Consider the following 8536-nt stretch of genomic DNA (forward strand, 5'->3'; position numbering starts at 1 on the left):
AGTGGTGCCACTGCGACATGCATCTGCAAGTGATGAACTTCCATTGCAATATTCTTTCAAAGATCATAATCTTCTTGTGTCGAGGCCGAAGGCTGGCTGTGTTTATAGTTACTGATGTTCAGGAATGCACTCTTTTTTGATGGTCTTAAGGCACAGATCTGATGCAAAAGGGGAAAAAAAAGTCACAATTCTGAATGCTAGATAAGAAAAACAATATTTATATTTTACTTTATTCTGTAACGCGAGTGGTTAAAAATTTGAGTAAAATTTTTTTAATAAATTAAATAAAAATAAATCAATCAATCTAAAGCCATAATGAGTTTTCTTTAACTTCATTGGGGGGAAAACTGTAACTCAGAGGACATACTCACTTAGGCTAAGAATAGGTTTATTCTTACAATACCACCTAACTTGATAAAATGGTGTTCATTCTAGGATCGAAACGTCCGTCATTCCATACGGGATGTCTGGTGAGAGATGAATTAAAGGAGATTTTTAAAAATAACTTAACATAAATCTGAAAATGACTTGCATTTTTTTTTAAACTGCAAATAAGAAAAATCAGTCTCAAGGAACAAGCAGTCTTTACACATCATGATTAAAATTACAATTAAAATTCACAACAACTATCAGTTATGACTCACACAATAACTATTAAACGACCATACAAGAGAGAGAGCTTCAACAAACTCTTCCCTAATCCTTTCTAATACGTTAACTTAAGAACATCTAAAACCATAATTTATTATTACAGCTATGAAAAGATAGTTCTGTACTCACACTTTTAAATAAGCTGAACATTTCTTGATCCATCGCTTTAAAACTTACATAGAGGCTTCTCCTGCCCCTGAAAACCTAAACGAACATTACATTTTCAAACTAGGACTCTTACAGACTCGTTACCAAGCAAGCCTACCCTGACTACATTACGATCTAGGGCTACTCGTTACCACTGACGAAAGGCATAGCCTTCGCTCGAGTGAGCCTCAACCTCTCTGTAACCTACGCTTATATCTCTGCGCACCGCTGCACCTACCAGCACAATCCATGGTCATTGAAACCAGATTTACAAACAACTAACCAGGACATCTGAGCAGGCTACCCCCTTCACCCAGACTTGCCGCTACACCGCGCGGCCTGTTGCGACAACAAGCCTCAGTAACCACGGCCAGTGGCTGCACCAGCGCACGGCTGGACAAACAAACTACAAAAGAATGTGCAATCTGCAAGCCAGCAGTGTGCTGCGCCAGCCCCATGCCCCAATTGGTCACGCAACTTGCACTGGCATGTGAACAGAGCAGCTAGCCAGAGTCCCATTAGTAAAGTCCCCAAATTTGATTTCAAAAACCCTGGAAAATTTTGAACCATGTCAATATTCTGTAACCTCTGTGTAAATGTCTAACAAATAGATATCTTTAGGTTATACCATAAAAGTTGGGAAAAGGGAGGTACATGAAAGACTGCAGAGTCACACAAGATAGTGGATCTATAACACATGATACATAACTACAAGCGGAAAGATTATTATTGCATTAGCAGTGTCCTATAATAAACTAACTTGCAATTCACTATGTCTCTTGCTGCCGTAGAAGCTCAAGAGGAAGCCAAACATTGCCACTGAATGTTCGTGTAAGAATTTCTTTTCTTTCTGTGTTTGTCTTGTAGTTATAACATGTTAGACTTGTGTGCATAGTTGTTACTTTTAAACTTAAATAATTATCAGTACTGTTGACATGTTTCCAATTACTCAATGCTTTCACACACTGCAGGGAGTCTTGTTTGCATAAACTACTGAGATTTTAAAAACTTTTTAATTGATTGTTATTTACGTTGTGTTATGGGACCAATTTATTGAAATAGCTAAAAATTGTCACATAGCAATTACACAGGAAACTAGTATATGTTTCGAAGGACGTGTTGGTGGGTGCATGTTTGTGATTGTATTTAATTCCAGATATTGTTTCAGTTGCTTTGAAGCATCACAGCGTTAGTAGCGGCATTGTGGCAGGAGTGTCAATGGGTAGTGAACAATGCCCAAACAGGGGAGTGAACAATGCATGAACAAGGAAATGAAGAATGCCCAAATTGGGAAGTGAACAATGTCCAAGTTGGGAAGTGAACAATAGTAAAGTTAACAATGCCCAAATAGGAAAGTGAACAATGCCCAAACAGGAAAGTGAACAATGCATGAACAGGGAAAACAGAATGCTCCTATTGAACTGTGCACTTAGGCTTAGGTGGTCATAGCAAGGATGGGCTGCTTCTGGAGTGTCGTCAAGTAGTTCCTGTTGTGGTATGCTGGATGAAAGATGAAAGAGAGACATCTATCAATAGTCGGTGCATGTTTCAAATTTGTATTTAGATCTGCAGCCAAACTCCATGGCCAAGACATGACATGATGTTTCTGCAAGCTGCCTTCAAGGACAGTTCTCAAACGTTACTAACATTATTGGCCATTTTTCTGTCATATTGTTGCACTGATTGTTCATCATTTACAATTAGCTTTTTTAATTTGAAACTGACTGTCCTTGAAACATCCAACACTGCTGCATGGCCTGTACAATATACGGCAAAAACCCATTACATATTTATTTAAAGACATGTTAACAAATTCAGCAAGTATGTTGACAAAGCTTCACGGAGTATAACAGTATGTTCATGTGATAGCTCCTCAGGTATTTAAAAGTTGATCAGAGGTGAAATGAAACAATGTGACTGATAAAAATCACTCTAAAAAAGAATAAATTGCATGAAGCCTCTCAGTAGATGAAGCTGTTTTCCCTGTCACTTCTTGGCCGGTGATGACACTGTTGCAGTCTGGGAATGTAACGAACTTCATTCTGCTGAATTTTAATGACAAGTTTAATTCAGTGTGAATTTCAATATATATATATATATATTCTTTTTCTTTCCATATTCTGGAATTTTTCATACATGAAAACTGGATGTGAATAAGAATTTTAAAAATTTTTCTAACTAGTTGCTCATGAAAAAATGTTTGTCTGGAATGTTTGTTTGGAATGTTAAAAAGAATATAAACACTGGTGTGAATTAATGTAGGAAAATAATAGGCAAAATGACAGCTTACTTGAATTGTAAAATTGACAGTATCAGTAGTAGTCGTAGGCTGTGAATGTAAATGACAAACACACAAAGAAAACATTTTTTTGCCTCAGAAGTCGCTCTTGTGTCTACAAGCTGTATGTAAAGTAATTTGCTGTCCTGAGTGAGCAAATGTAAGTCAGAATGTGCAAGTTTGTTGTTCTAAATTAATACTCAGGTTGTTTCACATATTAACTAAAACATTTTTTTTTTTTGACTGGTGTATGTCCAAAAAAAGAATCTATCTTCACCATTGCAAGAATCATTTGAAGAATATACATTTCAATTAGTTTACAAAGTACCATTTAAACATGTATTTCCAATTGGAGAAAAACTATTTGAGTGTATTGTAAGTAGCCCGTAATGAAATAAAACATCTATAGCTGTGTGATTGGTAGAACATTGTTATCAATGAGCACAAAAGAAAATGCATTCCTTTATTATAATGAAACCAGGAACATTTGTTAATGAGCATTTCACTTTGAGAAGCTTTTGTTAACAGTTGTGCAGCAACAGAAGCAAGACTGTGACCCTAGTGGCTACACAGATCTTCACCTTTCCTCCATTGGCCCTACACTTTGTTCTAATGTACACTGGCTACACATAACTCTGTAATGTGTGAAATGTACAGATTGTAAATAAACCTGAAATAAAGGCACGGCTCATAGGTTTTTCAACCATCATACAATCGCTTGTATTTTACTGTTCACTTTTACACTAAGGAAACAGGTTTTGTGCTAGTCAAAATGTGTCAAGTTTGTGACTGAGTGTATATTATGCATTTATTTGCGGTATTGTTGGGATCAAGCAGTATGATGTATAAATACGTGTTAAACACTAACCAAAGATGTAACCAATTTGTAATTTTGGTTGTTTCATTTCAAAGAATGCAATTTGTATTTGTGTATTATTAAATTGTATGTTCCTGTTAAGTGAAATCAATATGTTGATCTTTAAAAAATGTGTATATATATTAATTTGCTATTATATGGCACTGTCAGTGTTTGCAGAGGCATGAATTTAATACATAGCATTCACATGTGTGCAAGTAGTTGTTCTTCCTTACCTGAGGTGCAGTGTTCAGTGAATGCATACATTGGTTGAACTCACGCTCCAAACGTTTCCGAGCATTTCCTTCATCATATCCTTAATGTCATTATGTAGGTATTCGATTTCACCAGTCAAAAATTAAATGTACCTAATAAAAATTACATTTCCAACTACTAACAAGCAAACATATAAAAAAATAAATTTACAAAGTTAAGTGATTTCTACACGCATGGGCATTGTTCCAGAACTTGAATCACTTGCTGCTCACAAACCAGGTTTGCCCACTAGGTTCATGCTGGCAGTCATGCTTGTTCTTGTGTGAGAGATTAAACACCTGCCCCTCCACTACTATTTCCTCAGAACTTCAAATAGGTGTTTTTAACTGGTTTTGCTGGCTCCTGGAACAGGCTGGACTCCATTAGAGGCAGACAGTATGAAAGAAAATTGGCTGAAGCTGGTATGATGCTGTGGTGCATGGTCTGGTATCTCTATAGGGCTTACATTGAACATCTAGTTAGTTTTGGTGCTAGTGATGAGATTTGTTTTCATTCTCGTTCCAGAGTTCGTTTTAAAATGGGTTTGTAATAATCCTTATAACTCTCGAGCTCTCAAAAATAAAATTTAAAAATGTGTCATCATCATGTGTTTGTTATTGTGAAAAACAAACATTTATTTACCAAGAAGACGAAGAGATTTGTAATATTTTTAGAGTATACACTTTCAATATTTGGATGTAATATAATTTCATCTCATTAAAATAGTTTTGTGTTATTTGAAAATGTAAATAAATTTTCAAGATACAAGCCAAGTGTATTTGTTGCAAAATTAATACAGCCACTAAACTAAAATTATTCTTCTGGGTGGTTATATATTATTAAAAGACTGTTTAACTGTTTTTACATCATGGAATCAATTTATTTAATGCCTTAATCTAAATGTTAAATTATTCTGATTATCATGTCACGAATAAGTTCAATGTGAAATGTCAACTCACATGGTCGATTATGGTAAATTTATATCTAGATACACTTTTGGTGCTCAATTAGTTTTTCAGCTCTTTGTGGACCCTATAACATATTACAGAAAATTGTATATTAAAAAAGTTCTAATAATTTATGTTCTTTAATACATTGACCAACTTGTTTAAATCCACAATTATTTTATAGGTTATTAAGTTGAATGAACCAAGTCTTAAAGCAATGATTTTACAAGTAAACAACTAGACTATAGCTTAATGTCAATGTAAGGAAAGTTGTTAAGAGTTGAGGGCGTACCGGTGTTGAGGTGGGGATATCGGTAGAAATTAATGGGCGCCACCACGTGAGTGGGCACGTGGACCCGGCTGGAAAAGACTAACTCAGGATGTTACGTGGCCCGTGTGCGGCGAGATATTAGCCCTCCTGATTTCTTACGCCACACCTGTCCCTAACTATGCCCGCTCTCAGCTTCGGGCACGCTCCTAATTGTCGCAGTGGGCTCTCAGGGCGTCCCACACGCCGCTGACCAGGTTAAGGACCCACGTGGCCCCCCGAACACAAAACACGTAACTCAGTTAATTGGTTTTTATTCTACTCACGGTACACATCTTTACACGATCCTCCGTTGATACAGCTATAAACGCCCGAGGCACGAATCAGATTAAGTGAGGAGGCGGACCACGCACGTGGTCGCCTCAAGGTACAGACACGTCCGCCCTCGGCCGGCGGGAGAGAGATACTGCGCTGAGCTCATGGCTTGCGGGAGGCAACATGGCGCCCCTTTGCGCCGAACACAATTACCGTTACAACTTAGCTGTGGCGTGCCCTGGGTTACTATTAAAAAATACATAAATAATTTTACAAAAATTAGTAAATTACTTCCAAGTCCAGACCGTCTGTAATAGTTACTTATATGAATAAAATGGTTTAAATGAAGTTGAATGCTAGTTCCTCCGCCGCCCGCTAGGGAGCGTCCTTGTTCGTGCTTAAATAACAAAACAACATGAATTAGTTAAATAAAAACACATACATAGCCGTCGTGACACTATTTTGGGGCGAAAAGCAAAAGGATTACAATATTTATTAATATATATTAGGGGTGCGGCGCACTGCATCTAAGCGCCCTCTTGCCGGGCTAGCAACACACAAACACACGCACGCACGAGCGGGAGGTTTGAACAGAGTTGGTGGTTGGGCGGTGGCCTATCGGGCTCAAAGGGGCCGCAGGCCCGGACGACGTCAATTGCCCCCTCCGAAAGTAGGCCGATATGACAGCGCCGTTTGACAGATGGATGGGGGGCGTTGCCTGTACTGTTTACGTCGCGCACTCCCACGTGGCAATGTTGATGTTTACGTCTGTGCGGGCAGGTGGCAATGTTGACATGACGGACGGACAATGTTGAAATGAAGACGGACGTGCAATGTTTACATGATGGAAGGGCGAGCAATGTTTACACGATGGTGGACGAACAATGTTTACATGATGGCGGGCGAGCAATATTTACACGATGAAGGACAATACACACGGGCAGAATGGGCGCTGGCTGACTAACCTTGTGGTTGGAGACCCACCAGTTGCTCCGAGCCCCAAATCTGCGTCTGCTGCGGCTGCGGCGGCCGCGGCGGCTGCTGCGTGTGACGGCGCGGCGGTGGCCAGGGCGCCGGCCGGCCGGCAGGGGCGGCGGCGGCCAAGGTCAGGCGGCTCGTGGCAGGCGGGCAGCAAGCGCGGGCGGCGCTCGGCACGGCCCAGCTCAGCCTCGCCGACAGGCGGGCGCTTCGCGGCCCGTCGTGACAGACGGGTGACAGGTGTCGAAGTCCGGGTGGTGGTCATGTTCGGTGGTGGGACGGTCGGGCGTCCAGGCGTCGTGGCATCGACCTGCATCGCGACAGGCGGATGCAGGGAGCTCAGGCGACTCTTCACGGTGGGGCGTCCCAATGTTGCCAACTTGCGACATTTGGGTGGCGTCTCGCGCAGCAGGGCACTTGACCGGTGTTCCGGTATTGTGGCGATCGGCGTCGGAATCGGGCGTCGTGGCGTCTCGGTCGTTCCTGGCATCGCGTCAGGTGGGAATGTAGGTGGCATCAACGTTGGCGTCGCGCGCGTCTGTCTCACTCGGGCAGGTACAACCGGCTGTGCTTCGAAGCCAGGCGGGCACAGAAGGGCAAATCCGGGCGGGCACAGAGGAGCGAATCCAGGCGGCGGGGCAGCACTCGGGTGGCGGTGACAAAGGCATAATGACGTCGAAGCCAGGTGGTGGCGACAAGGTGACACGAAGCGTCGGCGTCGAGTCTGGTGGCGTCCGTGGCGAGTCGTGTGGCGAAGACGATGCGGGTTTCGCCGGAATGGACCTTGGTGGCGTCGGGACGGCGGGTCGGTGCGGTGGCGAGGTCATTCCGGCGTCGGGAGGTGTCTCCGACACGAGGCGGGTGCTGGACGGCGTCGCAGACTGCGGCGGGACGGTCGGCGTCGTGCGTCGCTCAATTAGCTTCGGCGAGTCAAGCGTTATCACAGTCGGGATGAGTGGCATCAGGTCGGCGAAACGAGGTCTTGCTGGCGAGGATGCATTTGGACCAGTGTCGGGAGACGTCAGGTCGACGAGAGGTGCCGGGGTTGGCGGCTCCAGGACAGGAGGTGGCGGGAGCGGAATTGTCGGCGTCGGGACGACGGGCGTCGGCGTCAGGACGATGGGCGTTGGCACGACGGGCGTGGGCGTCAGGACGATGGGCGTCTTTGTCAGGGCGGGAGGCGTCGGTAACGTAACACGTGACGGTGCGGGTGACATCAGGACGTACCTTCGTGGTGCTGGTGTCGGCGTCGTGTGTGTGTAGTCGGCTTGGTGCTGCGATGACGTTCCGGCAACGGGTGGCGTCCTTGACACGTGATGCGTCGGCGAGTCGAGCAGCATCTTTTTCGGCGTGGTTGGCGTCGGTGTGGTTGGCGTCGGCATTAGCGGCATCGGCGTTTCGGGAAGTGTCGAGGCGTGTCGTGGAGAATTTTCCGGCGCCTCTGCCTCGTACTGCGCCTGGGTGGCTAGGTAGGCGGTACATCGTGCGCAAATAAAGGTAAAAAACTTGCGCAGTATTGTCCATTCATGTTCGCCGATACAGCCACGATGCCACAGGCCGGCACATTCCTGGCAGCGGTATCCCTCGCTACTACCTCCAGGACACGAGACCTAGCGCCACACTTCGTCACCCAGTGTACGCGGTACTCCGTGCAGTAGCCACACTCATATCCGGCGGCGGTCCTGCCATACAAGTCCCAACTCGGGCAGGGGAAGTAACACCTGATACACTCGTCTGCATACATATTTACCCACGTGGTACTCTTCACACGAACAGTCCTCACGTCCACGTTCTCACGAACTACTCACGAATATCTCCGTCCACACCAGTACTGCGGTAAC

General features: G+C 43.8%; 1 protein-coding gene across 1 annotated transcript in view; it reads left to right on the plus strand.

Annotated features, from left to right (window-relative positions):
- The window catches only part of LOC134527337 (PX domain-containing protein kinase-like protein), a 160837-nt gene extending 156688 nt beyond the window's left edge, over positions 1-4149 (plus strand). Inside the window, exon 11 of the transcript XR_010074166.1 lies at positions 1967-4149. The gene's annotated coding sequence lies outside the window, so the exon portion shown is untranslated. The remainder of the gene's footprint in view (positions 1-1966) is intronic.
- The last annotated feature ends 4387 nt before the right edge of the window (positions 4150-8536 follow it).

This window comes from Bacillus rossius, chromosome 1 (genome assembly GCF_032445375.1).
Source record: "Bacillus rossius redtenbacheri isolate Brsri chromosome 1, Brsri_v3, whole genome shotgun sequence".
Lineage (NCBI taxonomy): Eukaryota > Metazoa > Arthropoda > Insecta > Phasmatodea > Bacillidae > Bacillus > Bacillus rossius.